We start from the raw sequence: 22,780 nt of genomic DNA, 5'->3' as shown, positions 1-22,780 counted from the left end.
CCACTCTCCACGGACAAGGAGGTAACTCAGATTGATGCCACTGACAGAGACTCACGCCATTTATACAGCCTCACTAGGCTTTGTTCTTTAGGCTGATGACTCCCAGCTCCCTCAAGAGAAGTCAGAACAAACCCTGGCAAATACAACCTTTCTTTGTCACGCTGCCTTCTCGACACTCAGGGTGCTAACTAAGCTTACCTGTTTTACCACATCATTGCCCTGTGCCTCCTGTCCGTGTGTGTGTGTGTGTGTGTGTGTGTGTGTGTGTGTGTGTGTGTGTCTGTGTGTCTGTGTCTGTGTATATGTGTGTGTGCGTGTGTGTCTGTGTGCATGTATCTGTGTGCATGTGTGTATGCGTGTGTACGTGTGTGCATGTGTGTGATGTGTGTGTGCATGTATCTGTGTGCATGTGTGTGTGCGTGTGTGCATGCGTCTGTGTCTGTGTGAAGCATATGGATGTGTACAGTATATGCATGTGTGAGCTTGTGTGTATGTGTGCACTCATAGGTGGATGTGCATGTGTGTGCATACACCTGTGGGAATAAAAGCCAAGGGACAAAGACAAGCACTGACTCTCAGGAACACTGCCCTCATCTCCTGTGAGACAGGGTCTCTCACCAACATGGAGCTTGTTGAGTAGGTTAGGTTGGCTGGCCACGGAGCCCCAGGGATCTGCCTGTCTCTTGTCTTTCCAGTAGTAGAATCACAGGTATGTTCCATCATACCTGGTGCTTCTATGTGGGTACTGGGGACTGAGTTTTTGATAGTTAACATTTTATCAACTAAGCCATGTCCCAGGCCTGGCAGGGTTTTTCTACTATGACTCCTCTTGCCCAAGTCACAACCCAAATCATGAAAGCTTAAATGTTTCCCTTCCTTCCCTCCCTCCTTCCCTCCCTCTCTCTTTCCCCTCCCCTCTCTCTCCCTCTTCCTCTCCCCCTCTCTTTTTACCCACCCAGTACCTATTGGAAAGCATCCTTATTTGTTCACTGGAATAGAAGCAGCATGCAGGCTGAGAACTCCACAGACTTTTTTATCACGTTGTTCCTAGGGAAGGTAACAAGTATATGGAAAGTCCTTATTTTCAGAAGTTACAAACCCTGTATCAAGTCGAGGTTATTTGGTTACACAAGGACAAAAAGAAGAGAGGGAAAAAAAGATCAATAACACGCTAACTGGCAGTGGCTGCCATCATCCAGGAAGAATAGTTGTATCGCAGCGAACATGATGTCCTTGCAGAGACAACAGAAATTTCTATTAAAAAAAAGTCACAAAGAAGGAGGTTTTGGAGGTTTCTAGACGGGCTTGGCAGAAGTTCTGAGACTGCAGGATTTATCTCCTTGGCAGAAAATCTTAAGCCCTGATAACATGATAATTATAGCATCCTTACCAAGTCCAGCCAGCCCCACAGTTTTCAGCTAGGTGTGCTGGTACATGCCTAGAATCTCAGCACCTGGGAGGTTAAGTCAGGGAACCCTAACTTCTAGACCTAACTTCTAGGCTCTATAAAAATCTTTGGGACCATCCTGGACTTCACATGAGATTCAGTGTCTAGCCATTGCATTACTTCTGTATTATTTCACCTAGCCTGCGCACTTGCTTAGGCTTTATGGGTAGTGGGAGCGCACAGGCACCTACGGTGGTGTACACTGTAATCCCAGCTCTTCGAAGTCAGTGGCAGGAGAATTGCTGCAAGCACAAGGCAAGCCTGGGTTATAGTGAAAGACCCTGTCTCAAATAAACAAAGTTACCAGTAATCAATGTAAGACTACTTGTGAAGTATTAAGTAACTACTCCTTAATTACAAACACACTGACCCGAGGGACAAATGATTGTCAGATATTCCAAAAACATGCTTCTGGTGAATGGCTTTAAGACATGCTGTACTGGGCTGGGGATGCAGATCGGTGGGTAGACAGGTAGAGAGTGCTTAAGCAAGCACGAAGTACTGGGACTACTGCCCAGCACTGCATGAACTGGGCATGGTGGTGCATCCCCAGAATCCTAGCACCCAGGGGACGGAAACTCAAAATCATCTTCAGCTACACAGTAAATTCAAGGCCAGACTAGGCTACCTGAGACCCTCACTCAAAAATATGAACAAAGACTCTCAACATTTGACCTCGCTGATGTTTACCAGGTACTGTATGTCCAGGTACACACCCAGAGCAGTCACCTCACAGCCCGTAGACACATGCTTTCCTCGTGCAAACAGCAATGGAAACCACCCAGGATGTACTGGTGTGCCTCCAGCAAAAGGTTTTAGGGAACCATTCTGGAGTTGAACTCCCAAGTAATAAGGGAGAGGAAGAAAACCAAGCGACTTCTGGGGAAGCCCAGAAACTATCAACAATTAAAGGCATAAAAACCACAAAACATAGCAATAATGTCCATCCTACCAAAAGTCATCGACAAATTCAATGCAATCCCCATCAAGACTCCAACACAATTCTTTACAGACCTTGAAAGAACATTTCTCAACTTCATAACAAAAATACCCAGAATAGCTAATATAATCTTGAAGAATCAAGGATCTGCTGCAGATATCACTATCCACCATCCCAGATGTCAAGTTGTACTACAGAGGTATTGTGATAAAAACCGATCAAAGAAATTGAAGACCCAGGAATAAATCCATACACTTATAGACATCTGACTTTTGATAAAGAAGCCAGGGATACACACTGGAAATAACATAGCATCTTCAACAAATGGTGCTGGTCTAACTGAATATCAGCATGAAGACGGATGCAAACAGATCCGTATCTATCACCGACCCTGCACAAAACTCAAGTCCAAGTGGATCAAAGACCTCAACATAAAACCAGATACACTGAGCCTGACAGAAGAGAAAATGAAGACTAGCTTGAAACCACAGGACACAACTTTCTGATCAGAACATAATAGCACAGGTGCTAAGATCAATAATTAATAAATGGGACTTTATGAAACTGAAAAGCTTCTGTAAGGTAAAGGACACCACCGATAGGACAAAATGGCAGCCTACAGAATGGGAAAAGACTTCACCAACTCCACATCCAATAAAGGACTAGTATTCAAAATATATAAAGAATTCAAGAAACTAGATATCAAAATTTTTCAATTAAAAATGGGGTATAGATCTAAACAGAGAATTTTCAATAGTGTAATCTCAAACGTCTGCGAAACACAGAAATGTTCAACATCCTTAACCATCAGGGAAATGCAAATCAAAATGACTTTGAGATTCTGTCTTATACCTGTCAGAATGGCTAAGATCAGTAACACAGGTGACAGCTCGTGCTGGCAAGGATGTGGAACAAAGGGAACACTCCTCCATTGCTGGTGGGAATGCAAACTTGTACAGCCACTATGGAAATCAAATGGCAATTTCTCAGAAAATTTAGACTTGATCTACCTCAAGACCCAGCTATACCACTCTCGGCATATACCCAAAGGACACTCCATTCTACCACAAGAACTCTTGCTCAAATATGTTCATTGACACTTTATTCATAATAGCCAGAAACTGGAAATGACCTAGATGACATCCCTCAACTCAAGAATGGATAAAATTTACACAATGGAGTATTTCTCATCTATTTTTTTTAATGACACCATGAAATTTGCAGGTAAACGGATGGAACTAGGAAAAAAAATCATCTTGAACGAGGTAACCTAGACCCAGAAAGACAAATATGGTATGTATTCACTTATAAGTAAATATTAGCTACTTAAGTAATTGATAACCAAGCTACAATCTACAGATGCAGAGAGGTTAGGTAAAGAGGAAGGGGTGGGGGTGAGGAATACATGGATCTCCGTGGGAGGGGGAAATAGAATGGATTTTGTGGGTATACTGGAGACAGGTAAGGACAGAAGCAAGAGGGATGAGGTGGCCCGGGAGAGATGGGATGGAAGGAGAGCGTGCAGGGAAAGGTGACTAGACTAGGGGTCATTGGGTGTGTGGTGTGGAAATCTAGTGCAGTGGAAACATCCTGGAATCTATGAGCCTTAGGACTCCTAGAAATGAGGGATACAGAGTTTCAACTGGCCATCTCTTGAAGCCAGGATTCCAGTGGCAGAACTGGTTTCTATTCAGTTGAGCTGTTGTCTGAAGAGGTTCTATGGCAACCCCTAAACAACCCAGGTTGATGCTAGAATGAAGGGCTCCCCAGAAACTGACAGCGAGGCTACCCTGTAGAGGACACCATCCTCACAGCTTACTGAATGTGGGGAGGACAAGCCGGTGCCTGTATGGAGCCTTCGCCTCTACATTCTAGTCTCTTTGGTATGGAGAGGTTCTCTGTAGGCTAAAGGGAGAAAAACGTGGACAACAATCCAGCCTCAAAACCTTGGACCAACAATCTGTTCTGCCTGCAAGATGGGCTGGAGCAAAGTTGGTACTGGATGCGTGGGCTTATGTCTGACCTGTGGAACTGTTCATGTCTGGTTTAACCTGAGGCCCACTCTCTGAGAGGAAGCCTAAGCTCAAAACTACTCGTTTGGATGGCCAGGAGCTAGAGAGTGAATAGCCCAAAGACCTAGGATAGAACCAAGCATGACTAGTTAAAAAAAAAAAATCAGTGAAATAATTCCTGATGATATTCTTCTATACTCATAGATCGGTGCCTAACACAATCATCATCAGAGAAGCTCTCTCTGGCAGCAGAGGGGAACACATGGAGAGAGATCCACAGCCAGACATCATGTGCAGAGTCTAAATTGGAGGTCTCCATCATGTCCCTCCCATTACAGCTTGGGAGACATCCCTATCCTCTCGGAGGAGGCAGAGGAAAGATTTAGGAGCCAGGGGGATGGAAGACACCAGGAGAACACCACCCACTGAATCAACTAAGGGTACATATGGGCTCACAGAGACTACGGCAGCAAGCACAGGGCCTGCAGGGGTCTGCAGCAGGTCCCTGCTATATGTTGTGGCTGGTAGCTTGGTGTTTTTATAGAACGTCTCTAACTGTGGGAGCAGGTGTGTCTCTGAGTCTTTCTCCTGCTCTTAGGTCTCTTTTCTTCCTGATAGGTTGCCTTGTCCAGCCGCAGTGTGAGGGCTCTTGCCTTGCCTTTATTATATTTTGTTCTGTCATGTTTGGTTGCTCTCTCCTGGAGACCAGCTCTTTTTGGATGGGAATGGAGGGGAAAGCAGATCTGGAGAAGAGGGGAGGAAAAGTTGGGAGGCAGAGAAGAAGTGGAAACTGTGGTCAGGATGTATTATGTAAGAGACGAATCTATTTTCAATTTAAAAAATAAATATTTATTAACCACATAAAACAAAATTAAATGACTTAGTTGAGACAGGAGTGGGCAGGACTCCTGTAACATTAACATGAGACATTACTAGAGAAGATTTTGGAAGGGAGGCGGGGGTAAATCACTATTTTCCTGAACAAGAAATAAATGTGTTCAATCCCCAGAATTAATGAGAAAAGCAAGTTAGCTGCTATCACTTATAGAAAAAGGAAAGAGAGGAGGTGGGATAATCAAGCCATGGCAGCACCCAGCCAGAATAGATATACCAGTCTCCACTGCAGAAATTGCCAGTAGCCCACGTGGGTAGAATGCAGAGGCCCAAACCTTCCCCACAGGCTTCCCTCCTGTCCATCACAGGAGCTGCTGGGGTTGAGTCAGATCCGCACATAGACAGTGGTCTCAGATGAGAGAGCAACAGGGGACGGCTCAATGTGCACAGGAGACAGCAAAGGAAGGTGGTGTTCTTTTTGTTTTAGAGATGGGGTCTCAAGCAGTCCTGCCTATCCTAAACTCGCTATAGGCAGCTGATGATGGCTTGGACTTCAGATCAGATCCTCCTGTCTCCTTCTCTGGGATGACAGGCATGTACCAACAGTGCCTGATGTCCGGTTTACGAGGTGCTAGGAATGGAACCCAGGGCCTCAGGCATGCTAGGCAAACACTCTACCAACCTAGCCCCGGCTCTACAAAGACAGTCTTCTTAGGAATTTAGTTAAATTTAAAAACTAATAGCTTAGCATTAAGAGCTTCAGAATGGAGTGTAATGTTTACTTTCAAATCTATCGCTGATTTTGGAAGACGTGAAAGTATTAATTCCTCAGAAATGGTAGGCGAGCGAGTTTCCTGGCGTGCTAATTTTTACCTTCTGTTAACCAAAATGTTTGAAGACAACTTTAATATGCCACGAGAAAACACTCTGAGGTAGCTGCGGAGCTGCACACGCATGCCATTCATTCACAAAATAAATTTCTGTCTTTTTTACTTGCTGATTATCAAAAGCAGCCCGGCAACCAACATTTACATGTTAGGTTGTAATATAATCCCCTCGGAGGAGGAAGCAATGAGTGCAGCCATTAAGAGTGTTTAAGTAGAGCCATGGCAGAGATGCTCAGGGCTTAGGAACGCTTGCTGCTCTTGCAAAGGACCTCAATTTGGTTCCCAGCACCCACATGAAGCAACTCACAACCACCTCTAACTCCAGCTCCAGGAGATCCAATATCCTCTACTGTGAGCATTTGCACACAAGTGACATGCACACGTGTACACATATAAAAAAATAGAAAGAAATCTTTTTGTAAAAAAAAAAAAAAAAAAAAGTTTACACAGAAAGAAGAGCTCAAGACAGAGGTTCCCAGTCCTGGCCCATCCTTTAAAACCACACAGTCCCTGTTCCTGGTACCTTTCCAGCTCCTTCTTTGTTGTACCTACTACACTGGATCACAGGAGTCCACAAGTTGTATATGTGTGTGTGAGTACGTGTTTGTGTGTGCGCATGTATGTGTGCATGCATGTAGAGGCTGAAGGTCAACTGCAGGTGTCATTTCTCAGGAGCTGTTCATCTTGTGTTTAGAGACAGGGTCTCTTGCTTTATATGGAACTCACCAAGCAGGCTAAGCAGTCTTCTTCCACTGATGTGGGTACTGGGAATTGAACCCAGATCTTCTGGAAGAGCAGCAAGTGCTCTTAGCTGATGAGCCATGTCCCTAGCCCCAGAGCTGCATTTTAAAGCTGTCATATGCACAGCCATACACACATTATTGTTTTGGGATACAGATTGATAACAACGCTAATCAAACTCACTCAACTCACAGGCAATTATTCCACAAGGTGTCATTTTTTTTTTTCCTGCCTAAAATCAACTGTCTGAGAGAAAAGGAAAGGCATGTAAATCAACAGAGCAGCCGCTTCCTCTCAAGGTGGAGAAACTGACTCAAGAACAAGTCAAGGTTTTCTGCTAAAGCATATTCATTAACCCGGCAGGAGGCGCGCGACACCATCTGGCTTCCCTGTCCAGAGGAAGACAGGCTGCTCAGGACCAATTTTAAACCTGAAAGGCAAACACGTTTATTCTTCCTCTTAAAACAGACAATATATGCACAACTACGAGGACTGTACATGCCTGCATTAGGCATGCCAGGGACATTAACAGGACTGGAAAGCGGGATCCAACACCAGGATCCAGGAGAAGCGGGGTTCCATCGCAAGTGATTAAACAATCTCCCAGCAAACCCCACGAAGCTGGGGCAGCAACTCTTTAATAAGCTATAAAGACTTGAGGAATGCGAGCAGAGAAAACTGCTTGGGATCCATGGACACCAAACTCAAACTGCAGAGGCCGGGCAAAGGGACTCCAGGGCCAGCCAACAGGAGTGACATCTGTTGGGAACAACTGTGAGACAGGCCCCTCTGCTTGGTTCATCCTTCGGGACTTATTTCTTTTAGAAGTTTGAGTTCTAGCATTTTCTTTTTCCAAGTGAAATTATTGCTTTCTCCCCCATGATAGTCATTAATAGCTCAATGAAAATTAGAAGAAGAAGGGGAAGAAGGAGAGAAGGGGAGGAGGAGGAGGAGGAAGAAGAAGAAGAAGGAGAAGGAGAAGGAGAAGGAGAAGGAGAAGGAGAAGGAGGAGAGGGAGGGGGAGGGGGAGGGGGAGGGGGAGGGGGAGGGGGAGGGGGAAGAGGGGGAAGAGGGGGAAGAGGGGGAAGAGGGGGAAGAGGAGGAAGAAGAAGAAGAGGAGGAAGAGGAGGAAGAGGAGGAAGAGGAGGAAGATGAGGAAGATGAGGAGGAAGAAGGACTGCTCAATGCTAGAAAAGAACAAAAAATTTTAAATATCAGTATATTGTTCCAGACTGTAAATGCATATCAGAGAGATTTTGATATGATGGAGCTGGAGAGAAGACTCAGCAATCAAAACGCTTGTTATACAAGCCTGAGTTTGGTCCCCAGAACCAGTGTGAAAGGAAAAGAGCAAATTCTCAGCATAGAGATATATTTCCCTCAGAAGGACACAGAGCAGGGAATAAGAGACACAGACAGGAGAGAGAGGATGAGGGAGAAGGGGAAAGGAACAAGGGAGAGGGGGCAAGGAGATTTGTCCCAGAGTGGGACAAAGGACTACCTCTGGATAGAGAGGAGACAGACTGGCACATAGGAAAATGGCGGTTTATAAAGGTATAAGGGGGGAAACCCTGTGTTAGGATGAGGTGTTTAATTTTAATTGGGCATGTTAATTAGGTGAGTTAAAGGAAGCTTTTAATTGCTGGACTTCAATAGTTTGATAGCTGGACCTTGGTAGTCAGCCGCAGGAGGAGGAAGTGGCCAAATAAGGGAACAGACCTGGATGTCTAGCTTTAGGAATGGAATCTAATGGTTTTTAATGCCATTTAATTAATAACAAGGCAGAGGGAATGGGGGAGGCGGGAGGTAGGACAAGACCTGCCAGAGCCATGCTCTCCAAGCTCTGGCTGGCCAGAGTCCCTTTACAGTGGTGTGCATCTGCAATCCCAGCACTTTGGTGAGAAAGTGGGAGGCAGAAACAGGAGAATCCCCAGAAACTGGCAGGCCAGGCCCTCCGGTGCTTCATCCCAGCTCCATGTTTCTGCTCTTTCCTTAAAAGGATTGCCTGATATAATATGGGAGTGCTTGCATTTTATTTCAGAAAAGTGGTACTACTGTCCCCAGTAACTCAGTATAGGAGTACAGACACAGCCTGTACTCTTAAAGTTTCCATTATCTATATTTTACTGTTATATAAAAACTGAGATGACTTGTCCCCAAGCCTGACAACCCAAGTTCAACTCCCAGGACCCACATGGTAGAAGGAGAGAATCAACCTTTGAAAGTTGCTGCTTTTCACACGTACTACCCACACCAGGACACATGCAAGCCCCACTCCACCCCTACGTACCCCCCATATATAAACAACTGCCACAACATTACTGTGTACAGCCACTGTGATGAGTAGAGCTGTATCTAAACTCCAATGGACAGATGGGGAAACTGAGGCACAGAGGTAAAGTATTTTCTTCAGCTGGTAACTGGAAGAACCTGAGTTTAAGCTTGTGTGACTGGTTCCAGAGTCAACCTTTTGGCCACCATCAACCTGCACACTGTGAGCTAACTAAATCAGTGATGGTAAGCATCATATTAGTGACTAGCAGGGACCATTGGAAGTGTACCCAGCAAGCTTCCTGTGGTAGTGGGGCCCGACAGGCTCATGTATTTTTATGCTTAGTCCCTAGTTGGTGAACTGTTTGGAAGGATTAGGAAGTGGCCCCTTGTTAGAGTAGATGTATTTCTGTGGGTGGGCTCTGAGGTTTCAAAAGCCCATACCAAGCTAAGTGGTTTTGCAGCTCTCCCTCTCTCTGTCTCTACCCCACCCCCTGCCTGCTTCCCTCGGATCAGGATGTAAACCTCCCAGCTACTGCTCCAGCACCGTGCCTGCCTTAGTGCTGCCATGCTCCCGCCATGATGATAATGGACTAGCCCTCTGAAATAGTAAGCAAACCACCAATTAAATACTTTCTTTGATAAGAGTTGCCTTGGCCATGGTGTCTCTTCCCAGTAATTGAACACTAAGACACAGCTTTATCTACTTGTTGAGCGGCACCACTCATGGGGCAGTCTCCTGCATGATAAACACAGTTCTCTGTTTCAAAAACTCACACTGAGGATTTCCCACTGCTACAAAGTAATTTGGGAGCAGGAAAGATGGCTCAGCCACTAAGAGAATAGGCTGCTCTGGCAGAGGACCTGAGAGCACCCACATCAGGCAGCTCATGGCTGCCTATAACTCCAGTTCCAGCGGATCTGCCTCCATATTCTAGACTCCATGAACCTTGCACACATGCACAAAACACACAAAGACTCACACACAGGATGGCAGACTTTTTCATTTTCTTATGTAAAAAAATATTATGAATGGTTGGAACGATGGTTAAGAAGGTAAGACACTTAGTACAAAGCCTAGTGACTTGAGACCCACAAGATGGAAGGAAGGAGAGAATTGTGTTCTGGTTGTCTTCTGACTTCCCTGTGTGCACAATGGTAGAAATATCTCTACGCACAACACACACAAAATAATGGAAAAGAAATGGATTTTTAGTTTTGAAACCTAATTCTGGGTCTATACTCCCAAATAACTGAAAACAGAGACTTAAAAAGCTACTTGCATCTAACTGGGCGTGGTGGCACATGACTGCCACTCCAGCACTTGGGAGGCAGAAGCAGGAGGATCTCTGTAAGTTGAAGGTGGGTCTAATATATACAGTGTGTTCAAGGATAGCCAGGGCTACATAGAGAGAGTCTGTCTCAAAACAAAAAGATAAAAACTTACAAACCAACATCCATAGCAGCACTAGTCACGGCAGCCCACAGATGGCAGGAACCAGTGTTTATCCATAAATGAACAGACAAAAGCCAGGGTAGGCATACAGTGGAATGTATTATTTGGCCTCAACAACGTGGATGAAGAGTTGAGACACTATACTGGAGGAAGACGCTGTTCATGAGTTCACTGGTTGCATAGGCATGAGTCCCTGACTTTGACTTCCAGAAGCAAAATTTAAAACAACAGCAACAAAACCAAAAACCAAACAAACAAGATAACCCAGCTAGCTGAACGCAGTGGATTATATAAGTAATCCCAGTGCCAGGAATGCAAACTGCAGGCCAATGAGAGAACTTGTCCCCAAAAATAATGTAGGCAAAGTCTTAAGAGGGACAGCCAGCACTGTTCTCTGGCTTCCACATGCATATGCACACATGTGCACATATTCAGATACACAGGTGCACCTGTACAAGCACAAACGTTCACATAAAACAATCGAAGGCAACAACTAGGCTTAATCCAGAAGCCAAATCACACCAGAATGAACAAGCCATAAGTACTGCTGCTGATGTGAGCTTTGTAGGATAGACCTTCCAAGCTGCAGAGTCCTCTGACCTCAGATCTTATAGGGACAGGAAAACAAGGTGCAAAAACCGTAGCATGCTTGGTAGCCAGCACTTCGATAGTGGGGGAGAGAATCAGCAGGTGGTGAAAGAATTCACCTTCTAGAACAGAAGAGGAAGAATTATTTATTGAGTGGGCAGCTGAGAGGGCAGGAGCCTGGCCAGTGATCAGAATAAGCCTGCAGTGCAGGGCAATGGACATGGTGGGGCTCTGTTTGGGGGAAGTACCTTTACTAGAGTTTCTCTGCATGCAGTCTCATGGCATGCAATTCATGCCATGGGAAGGAGGGCATTCCACCTTAGCCAAGCAGAGTTCTGGGAGGTTAGCATGAGCCACTGTGCCCCTTCATTTCCAGTTATACCATTTCTGCCATGCAAATCAGGGCAGGCCATGCAAAATACAAAACAGGGTCATGCAAATGAGAGTACTCCTGGCTGATGTAAGCTCCATGGGTATGTCCACTCATCTGAAAGCCACACCCATGTTTCTCTGACCTTCCTAGGAAGAGGACCTTCTAGCAGCCAGAGAGATGGGCATCCAGCAGCTTCCTGTATGCACAAAGAGCATCCAAGAAAGTTACTAAGCCACATCTGTGAAATAAGCAAGCTCAGGGGCTCTCTGTAGCTCATCTTCTACTAGGTCACTATAAGATTCCTGTGTCTGGCTTACTTACTATACAACTAAACCAAGTTACTCCAAAGCAGTGGTTCTCAACGTGACTGAACAACTCTTTCCCAGGGATCCCCTTAAGACCATATGCATATCACATATTCATATTTTATTCATAATAGTATCAAAATTACAGTTATGAAGTAGCCACAAAAATAATTTTATGGTCGGTGTCACCACAACATAAAAAACTATAGTAAGGGTCACAGCCTTAGGAATATTGAAAATCATTATTCTAAAGGAAAGCTAGAATGACTTAAGCCAATCAAATAAATAAATACACTAGTGGACCCTGAGTTAGAACAACAACAGCACCAAGAGCAGAGAGAGGTAGGAAGCTCCATGCCCAGCCACCTTCGTACCCTGCACTGAATATGCCTCCTATACAGTAAAGCATATACCTGGACTTTGTCTCTGCTTCCTGGGGTGAGAGAGACTCCAGCCCTTGGAACTTCTTGACTAAAAAAAGTCTTTGTGACTCATGAGCTTCTTGAATCGCAGATCTAAGTGTACTAAAGGGTGACATGACTAAAGGGGCTGGTCACCAGAAAGAGCAGCCACATGACCATGAGAACATGACCATAAGCCAGGCAACGGTGGGGAGAGGAAGCTGTAAGTTGCAACAGGACACTTTAACGATGCCCCAGGAAAGATTTAGGACACTGTGTTCGATGGTGCATCTGGTAGGAGACCATGAAGATAAGACAGGAAGGTGACACTCCCTAATTCCACAAGAACAGAGCAGAGGAACTGAGTTTGTGACCCTCCAAGATGTTATCCTATGTGTCTCTTTTTTGACTTAACATTCTTTATAATTAAATTAATAGCAATCAAGCTGGGGACATGCTTCAGTGGGTCAAATGTTTTACTTTAAAATCACTCAAGTCCCTAGAACCCACTTGAAGTTGGACACAGCAACACTCTTACTGCTTTCATGTGCCCTAAGATGGCAGGCAAAGTGAGGGGAGTCCTCCAGAAATGGGGCCTAGCTAGCCTGGCATATGCATTGGAGAACAAGAGACTCTGTCTCAAGGATAGTTGGTTCAAAGGTAAAGACTGGCTCCCAGGATTATCCGCTGACCTTCACAACCACGCCATAGTGTGCACAAGCCCACATGCACTTAAACGTATATATATTATGCATGCTCTTGGGAACTCGGGATTTGTAGTCCATTGGTCTGACCAGAAATCTTTTCCCTCTTAGTAACAAGAGCTAAAATGTTGGGAAATGTCTGTGGTACTTAAATTCAATTGTCAATGTGATGAGATTTAGGATTAAAAGAAAGATGTGTCTTCATTAAAGATAGCCTTTGGGTGTGACTGTGGGGGACGGTACTGGTTAGGTTATGGGCAACAGCATTCCCTAGGCTAAGAGCCTGAACTGAATAAACAGAATAAAGTGCATTGAGTACCAGCATTTTGTTTCCTGGGTATGGATAAAATGTCACCATCTGCCTCAAATTCCTGCTGCTGTACCTGGATGGACTGGACCTTCAAACTGCGAGCCAAGATAAACACTTCCTCAGTCGCTTTTTTTTTTTTTTCATGATATTTTTAACTTGATAGCAGAAATATCAATATCTTTTCTCACAGATAGGTACAGAACACTCTATAAATAAAATTGTCACAATTCCAATGGAGGAATACCACCCAGGTCTTACAAAAGGTATAGAGAAGCAAAAGGACCTACCCAAGGTAATACTGTAAAGGTGACAAAATTCAAAAGGTTTTCTGTCTCCTATGGTGGTGGACAGGCTGTGAATTCTGGCCGTGCACCCACAGGCCCCGATCTCCCCGAATTCCAGCTCCACCCTACATCTGCTCACCATTCCCAATGTGACCACACACTGTTGTGTCCCTGAGGAAGAATGTCTATGTCGTGATGATAAAATTACCCTGCTCGAACTAACCGCTCAGGAAAATAAATTCTGGGAACACGGCACCGGGGGAGGCCAACTGTTTCTCTGAAAATCTTTTCCAACAAAAATATAAATTAACAACAGGATGTAAAAGGAAGTGACAAATTTCACTGCAGTGAGCGCGCAGGTCCTGGGCCAGCCCTTCTCTCTGCACTGACACCTCACTCACTGCATGGGGAACCTCTCCATAGCTGACTTGTCTCCACACATCAATTCTTCTTCTTATTTAAACCCCAAAGCTTCCTGCACTCCTTTGCGTTTATTACACCAGTATCATAGTTCTGTGTTTTTGCTGTGTTAAGTGTAGCAATTAAGGCCTCAGACAGTCAAGGTGGTAATTTTTCAAATAAAAATTATATGCTTGAACCTAGGGCTGTGACTCTGTTGGTAGAGTGCTCACCCAGTGTGTACAAAACTCTGCATTGTATCATCTGAACCACCGGAAACCATCTCCACCTACCTACCTAGAGAGATTCAAGGCCAGCCTGGCCTATGAAGTGAGACCCTATCTCACAAAATAAGAAGAAGCTCACTCATAAATCATCTTTTGTTCTTAAAAGCCGTTCAAGAAGGCTATTATCTAAGTAATTTTAAAAATTAAGTAAATTATCTTCTAGGAACTACAATACCATTTGCTAAGCATTTCACTCATGACATATTTTAATGACACATTAAAATCCTTCAGGGCTGGCAAGATGGCTCAGCAAGTCTCAAGCCTGACCACGGGAGTTCGATCACACATGGAGGAAGGAGAGCCCTAACTCCTGCAAGAATACCTTTGACTTCCATGCACATACCTTAGTAGGCAGGTGCCCACACACATAAAACACTTAAAATGTAATTTAAAAATGAGGCCTCGACTGGTCACAAGGAAACACAGAAGGGGAAAGCCTCCAGTTCTACACCTTTGCCTTTAAACTCGCAGATTCTGCTTCTTTTGCAAGTCTGTATTTAAACATAAGGCAGGGCTGTCTCCTTAGCCTGGGATTTGCAATGTAAGCTGGACTGTGTATCTATATCAGTGAGCCCCAGGGATCAGCCTGTCTCAGCTTCCTTAGCACCTGACTCTTTTTAAAAGATTTATTTTTATTTTAATATCTATATTTGATTTTTAATATGCCTTTGAGTATCTTTTCATGTTTAATATGTATATTAATGTGTCTTTCTGAGCGTTATGTACCCATAAATGCAGTTGCTGACAGAGGCCAAAAGAGGATGTCAGGTCCCCTGGACCTGGGGTTATGGATGGTTGTGAGCTGCTAGATCTGAGTAGGGGAACCAAGCTCGGGTCCTCTACAAGAACAGTAAGCATTCCTAAGCTCGTAAGCACAGAGCCATCTCTCCAGCCCCACACCAGCTGCTTCTCCTGCACCCCATGTAGTTTCTGGGGCTGGAACTTAGACCCTCATGCTTGCAAAGCAGGTACGTTGTAACTAAGTCATCTTCCCAACCTGGATGTCCAATCTTTTGACACTGTAATATGTTGTTATCTGCAAATACATCAGGCTTTACGAATACCTATCCTGGGTTACATGTGACCATAGGCTGAAGGGAGGACAGGCCAGTGAGTGTCATCTGGTCCCATTATGATTACATGGCAGGGAGATGTGGTTTGTTGCATCTGAATAACATCCCCAAATCACATTCTATCACATACTCACTAGTCTAGGAGAATATCTCAATTCAAAGTCTGAAACATGGCTATGGCATCCACTGAATGCAAACAGCTTTCACACCATCCCAAAGTCAGAGCATCATCAGATGAACCCCTAAAGCCAGGACTCTGTGTTACCTAAGGGTACCTAGAAAGACAGCTACTCATAGCAGCAATGACTGAGCACTTAGACTAAAACACACTGTCTCCTTCAGAAGGGCACATGATCACTGGCTTCATTCAGAACTGCCCTAAAACCGTTACACACGCACACCTCCAATCTCATTCTGACTCCCAGGTCTCTCTGAACTAAGAGCAAAGAAAGGCTTTGATCTGTGTTCTGTTCATTTCTATGGGGCAAGAACGGGCATCGTTATAAGGATATTACTGCCATCTCTTTTCTATCAAGTCCAGTTACCTCTACTGCCTCTCAATGTGGGGTCCCTCCCAGGACAGCCAGGGCCCCTCCACTTAGTGCTATCTACTTTTAAAGATCCAGAGTCTCACTCAATTCAAAAGTTCCTATATCTTTTTTTTAATCCAAATATGATTTATGACACTGGGCCAGTTCATCAAAGCCACTCAAGGCTATTGATAGCCAGCATGACACTGGCCTTCACTGGTCTTCAACTTTGCATTTTCTTTCCAAATTCCCATTGTTTCTTAGAGAATAAAAATGTCTCCACTAGGCCTGGTTTGATAGCTAGTTTTCAAATACAGCCCAGGACCACTTGATTGGGGGTGTTTCCTTCAGTGGAATGAGGCGTCCTATATCAAATAGCAGTCATGACATTTGATCTAGGCAGTTTGTCAATTGAGGAGTTTCACTCATCTGACTCTAGGCTGTGTCAAGCTAACAGTTAAAGAAAACTAGAACAGCCCATTTCAAAGCATGAGATGGATGCTGTCTGAGGAATAACACCCAAATTGTCCCTGGCCCCCACAATCAGTTTCGCAACACACACACACACACACACACACACACACACACACACACACAAGATGGGGTCTAGATGGAGATCTTCACATAACTCAGGATTTGCCCTCAAAGAAGATTCAAGGTATGTCATCTTAGGTATACAACAATTTCTCGGGCTGGAGAGATGGCTCAGTGGTTAAGAGCACTGACTGCTCTTCTAGAGGTCCTGAGTTCAATTCCTAGCAACCACATGGTGGCTCACAACCATCTGTAATGGGTTCCGATACCCTCTTCTGGTCTGTCTGAAAACAGCTACAGTGTACTCATATACATAAAATAAATAAATCTTTAAAAAAAACAACAACAACAAAAAACGATTTTTCCCCCTCTCCCTTTCGGCATCCTGACCATGAGGTGAGTAGGCTTTTCTCATAACCTGCTGCCATGGTACACTGTCTCCCCATAGGCCAAACCATCAGGGCCGACCAACCATGAGTGAATGCCTCTAAAACTGTCCAAATAAGTCTTCTCCTCATTAGCAGGTGCATCACAGGCATATCTGACATTGACAAATTGCTGTCACCCTATGTCAGCAGAGACAGGACTTGGTAACATGGTGGAGGAAGAGGGTTGAGTCAGTCTGCCAATTCAAGGGAGGCCAACTATATTCCTAGTCGGGGCTATCCATGTGTGGAAAGGCCATGTGCCACATCTACCGAAGGCTATTTAAAGGATGATAAGAAATGTAAAGGCATCCATGGTGTGGATTTCAAGTTGTAAATGTCAGTGACGGCCGAGTCTGCTGCTTATGGATCTCCTCCAACACCGAGCTGACAACAGCCCAAACCAGCGGCTCTGGGGGAGGCTGACAGACAGCTGCTCTTTCAGTAGTCTTGTTTGGTAGAGCCAGGAGGGCCCTTAAAAGGTGACTAACTATGGCATGCCAAAGTTGGAGGAAGGGTGTGTATGACAACTTTAGGTGGTAGAAAGACACATGCCAGGAGTCCTACATGACGCCAACACACCGCCTGTTTCACGAAGGCTGTCAAACCCACACAGTGGTAGAAAAGAGATCAAGAGGGATGTATGGAGACTGCCAGAAAAAAACCACAGTATACAGAATACAAAACAGACAAGGTTTCATGTAGCTCAGGCTGTCTTCAAACTCACAAAGTAACTGAGAATCACTTTGAACTTGTAGTGGAGGGCAGAGACAATATGCCTTCCCCAAGGCCAGCCTGCTGCTGAGAGCTGCCATCCTTGGCAACCCCTGGAGAACACTGCCTACCAGATACCAATAAACCAGCTTCCTGGAGAACGAACCCTGCAGAGAGCTTGCTCAGTTGCCCAGTTCCTGCAATGACTCTCATTCTCATTAAAAGCAGGTTGTGGGCATTCAGCAAGCTTGCTGTATTTCACAGACAAAAAAGAAAATTAAAAATTCCATGTCCTTAGAGATTCAAAACGCCTTTGAGTTTCCAAAGGAGACTGTTTCCTATTCCCCTGAATTCTCCCAGAGGGACAAACTCTCAAGGTGACAGCTAGAGAGAAACCACAGATAAAAGTCACATGGTCACATGACTTTTCAGTGCTAACTTTAATGCTGTTATTCACAGTAAGTCATTCTGAGGGCAAAGCCTGGGTGGTTTTGGTACTATGATGTGGTTAGAGTCTGAGTGTGTTCTAAGACCCACATACATAAAAGAAATAAGAATTAGAAACGTTTAATGTTGCATTGTGTTGACCCTGACACTCAAAATCTCAGCCTTTGAGGCCTACATGCTTACTCCAAGTTTACCAAGGTAACGCTCAGCTCAGGGGGGGCGTATGAGGCACCACAGGGGATCCAGACACTTGAAAGACATACTCAGCAATCTGTTTTCTCTACAAAATAGACACAATATGGGGGAGGGGCAAGGAAATGAACTCCTTCAGCAAGGATTCCTCACATACCCAGAGATCAGAGTGAAGGGACTCTAGCCAGCCCCATCATGGCAAACACAGCTCTGGCATGTCCTGCCCTTCTTCCCCAATTCCCTCTGCCTTGTTTTTAATTAAATGTCATTAAAAAGCCATTAGATCACATACCTACAGCTAGCCACCGAGGCCTATTCCCTTATTTGGCCACTTCCTCCTCCTGAGGCTGACTACCAAGGTCCAGCTATCAAAGTATTGTAGTCCAGCAATCGAAAGCCCCCTTTGGTTCAACTAATTAACATGCCCAATTAAAATTAAACACCTCACCCTAACATGGGGCCTACCCCTTTTTTACCTTTGTACGCCTCCATTTTCCTGTGGGCCACATCTGTTTCCTCTTTATCCAGAGGCAGCCCTTTGTCCCACTCAAGAACAAATATCCCTGCCCCTTTCCTCTTGTTCCCCTTCTCCTCTGTCCCCATCTCCTGTCTGTGTCTCTTATTCCCTGCCCTCTGTCCTTCTGAGGGAAATAAATACCCTTTGTGCTGAGAACTTCATCTGGGGATCCAGAGTTGATACCAACCACTTTACACGGAGACTATTCGCCCATTCTGTGTATGTGTGTTTGTGTTTGATGTATGTACATGTGTGTGTACTTCTTTTTGAGACAGGATTTCATGTAGCTTAGACTAGCCTCAAAACCTATTTATGGCCAAAAATGACTGAACTTCTGATCTGCCTACCTCCCCCTTCTGAGTGCTGGACTTACAGGCACACTATAACTCTACATATGGTTTTATACAATGCAAGGGATGAAACCCGAGGCTCTGTGAATGCCAGGTAAGCACTCCACTAACTTGGCTACATCCCAATGCAGTGTCTGTAAATACCGATATTTCTAAGATAAGATCTGACTCAAATTCTTGGTCCTCTCTCTACTGTGACCTCTTTGTTCAGGCAGGATGCATATGTGCTGACACAGTACTTACATGGTCTAACAGACCCTCCTCCAAAGTCCACTTCCGGGTAGGAGTCACTCCTGAAAGAAAAAAGACAAAGACAGCTTTAAGTTCCCTGTTGAAGGTCAGGAGGCATCATGTAGAGAGGCTGTCAAAGAGCTTGTCCAACCTCTGTTTCTGAGTTTTGGAACTCAGAAGCCTAAGAGGGAGAAGTTTTCTTCCTCAAAGGCACTAAAACACACAGGTTAGGCCACAGCTCAGCAGGCAAAAAATGTTCCTCAAAAGTATGAGGACACACCCTTCATCTAGAACCCATGGGCAAAGCCAGGAGTGGTGGTGGGCACTTCTAATCCCAGCTATGGCAAAGATGGAGACAGGCATATCCCCAGGGCTTGCTAGATGGCCAACCCAGCCTTATAGGTAAAGTTCCAGGCCAATAAAAGACTCCGGTTCAAAAAGAAAAAAAAAAAAAAAAGCAGCCGTTGCCTGAGTTGGCCAGAAACAAAGCTACTCTTAGTTAAGAAAGGAAGTCTTAACCTTAACTAAGACCTTGTCTCAGCAGGCACTAAAGCCTTTGACCAACTCCAACCAGTCCACACTAACCCATTAACACACATGGTTCTAAAAACACAATGAAACAAGTTCACAATGGCTCTGTTACAAAGTGAGAGGAGTTGGCTAGAGGACAGAAAGTCAACCCAATCCCAAGCCTGTCCCTTCAAATTATGCCCCTACAACACATTACTTGTAACTGCTTCACCTTGAAGCATTAAAAATGTCCTTTTTAGAGGCTAGAGAGATGGCTCAGTGATTAAGGCTGCTCTTCCAGTGGACCACCCACATTTGGCAGCTCACACCCACCCCTAACTCCAGCTCAGGGTGACCTGACACCCTCCTGTGGTCTCCTCAGGAACTGCAGTCACCTGCACAAACCCACACATAGGCATACACACATATATAATTTTTAAACGAAAGAAAGAATTCCATCTTAGAAACATGTCTAGTAATACTGTGTGCTTCTGGTCTGGCTGAAATTGTTAGGGAGGCTTTGGAGGCTGTAGCTCAGCAAAGCGCATACAAGAAGCTCTACACTTGACATTAGATTCCCAGCACTGCAGGCAATGGAACTGGCGGTGTGAGCCTATAAACTCAGCACCAACCTGGGCTACATGAGACCTGAATACCCCCCACCTACCTACCCAAATCAGGTGGGAGAATGAAAACATGACTCAAACACACTCCCCCCCAAGTGTCTGTCTGTCTGTACCTCTGTCTGTCTGTCTCTCTGTCTCTGTTTCTCTCTGTTTCTCTGTCTCTGTCTCTGTCTCTCTCTCTCTCTCTCTCTCACACACACACACACACACACACACACACACACCAACCAACCAAAACAAAAAAGAAAACTGGTTCTGCTAGCCGAGAGATGTCTCCTCCAAGAATTATTAAACAGCCAAAGCTTCTCTAGGAGGGAAGGAAGAGAAATGATCAGAGCTCACTCCTCACACACATGCTCAAACCAACTGGTTAAGTCTTCCAAACCTAATCAACTCATCCTTGTGCTTAGAGACTTCATGGAAAAGTGTGCTATAAAATAGGTTGGCTACTTTTTTATCCACGAGGGGGGGAGAGGGGACAATTTACTCTTTCTAAAAGCTGTGGCATAGGACAATTTACAGTGTCAACATCTTAATCCCTGTGAGCGAGATGTAAACAGTATCAGAGTGGTGTGGGGTGAAACCTCAATTGTTTCACATCCACTATCTCTAGGAAGCAGTCAGGACTCAGTAAATGCTTACTGATGGGTGGGGCTGAATCCACACCAAGGACTGTGTGGACCCTTTTCAGGTGAGCCTCTATCTGAGACAGCTCCGAGTGAGGTGACGGAAGGAATTCTGAGAAAAAATTACACCAAAGAACAAAGCTACTAATTCTCATGACTCTAGTTAGATGGAGATGCTGGGGATGTGTGGGGAGGTGAGGTACTATTTATGTGAGTATGTACACATGTCCCTGAGCATACAGAGAGGGGCTCAGCGTAAAGTCTCCTCAATTTCTCTCCACATTACTTTTTAAAGATTTACTTATTTTTATTTCATGTATGTGAGTGTTTTTGTGTGTGGTGTATATATATTTTATATGTATATATGTCACATGCATGCCTGGTGCCAGATAAGGCCAAAAGAGGGTACAAGAGGCCCTGAAACTGGAGTTACAGATGGTTGTAAGCCTCTATATAGGTGCTAAAAATCAAACCAGGGTCCTCTGTGAGAGCAGCAAATGATCTTAACCACTGAGCCTTCTCTCCAGCCTCTGCCTTACTTTTTTGAAATAGGGTTTCTCATGAAACTAGGAGCTCACCAACTTGGCTAGGCTGGCCAGCCAGTGAACTCCATGGATCTTCCTGTCTCTGTCTCCCCAGTGATAGGGTGACAGATGCATGCCCCTGCACCTGGCTTTTTATATGGGTGCTGGGGATCCAAACATGGATTCCCATGTTTAAGCAGCAAGCTCTTTATGGGCTGAGCCATTTCCCCAGTAGCCTCAAGTAATTAAATTTTCTAGAGAAAATTCATCATAATGTTATCACATCATCAAAATTATGTCACATGAGCAAGACCTATAGGTCAACTATGAACTACACCAATGGTAAACTGTCACATTCAAAGAACTGTGAGTGACATGGACACTTCTAATTGGTTTTTGATTATATGTATGTGTGTGTGTATGTGCACTACATGCATGCTGGTACCACTGGAGGCCAGAAGAGGGCGTCAGATCCCCCAAATCATATGAGTGCTGGGATCCAAACCCATGTCCTCAACAAGAGCTGTACGTGCTGTTAACCACTGAGCCATCTACACCCCAGACAACATTTTTTAAACCTTCACTCCCCCAAGAGCTTTCAAGCCTTGACTACTTTTCTAAAGCAACAACCAGATAGTTAAAAAGTACCTTAAATATCCCAACAAGTTACTTCCCAAATCATGAAAGGAACACTAGCTCTGGGCATTGGCAAAATTTGCGGTCAGTGAGAAGAGCTTTGTGCATGAAAGGTGCTGAGCTAAGTTAACGGACCTAGATCTTCCTCTTAGTTACAGCTAAACTATGAAAGCATTAACAGAGGTCATGGGAGCAGGATTTCATCATGAAAGAAGAGCAGGCTGCATCCTCAGAGGAAGGCAGTGAACATCACAGACAAGACTGAAATCACATGTTTAAGCAAAACGTATCTCTTTTGTTTTCCACTTTGCATAGAGCCATTGCCACCCAGGAAGTGATGTGCTCCACAGCAACACTCTATGGTGAGTCTGCACCAGGGTTTCTTGTCCCTTCCCAGCCTTCACCCAGAGTAGCTCAAAGGTGCACCATGATGAGCCAAACAAAGCACCTGAGACCCCAACATGCTGGGGACTGTGCCCTGTCCACTTTCATATCCCAGGTCCTTTCTACACTATATCCAGGACTATCTATCTATACCATCTCAGGCCTGAATACACATCCCCAAGCCCATCCACACTGTCCCCAGGGCCATCTGCACCATCTCCC

General features: G+C 44.8%; 1 protein-coding gene across 8 annotated transcripts in view; it reads right to left on the bottom strand.

The window, feature by feature from the left end:
• Positions 1–22,780, bottom strand: part of Mgat5 (alpha-1,6-mannosylglycoprotein 6-beta-N-acetylglucosaminyltransferase) — a 284,487-nt gene that overhangs the window by 216,936 nt on the left and 44,771 nt on the right. For 7 of the 8 annotated variants that reach the window (XM_076941068.1, XM_076941067.1, XM_034513054.2 and 4 more), the window contains exon 2: positions 19,265–19,314. The gene's annotated coding sequence lies outside the window, so the exon portion shown is untranslated. Of the gene's footprint in view, positions 1–962; positions 1,048–19,264; positions 19,315–22,780 lie in introns of all 8 variants that reach the window. The other variant, XM_076941066.1, reaches the window with a different exon arrangement.

The sequence above is a fragment of the Arvicanthis niloticus genome, chromosome 10 (assembly GCF_011762505.2).
Source record: "Arvicanthis niloticus isolate mArvNil1 chromosome 10, mArvNil1.pat.X, whole genome shotgun sequence".
Classification (NCBI taxonomy): domain Eukaryota; kingdom Metazoa; phylum Chordata; class Mammalia; order Rodentia; family Muridae; genus Arvicanthis; species Arvicanthis niloticus.
The sequence above is the reverse complement of the archived record's forward strand: the minus strand, read 5'-3'. Positions and strand labels throughout refer to the sequence as shown.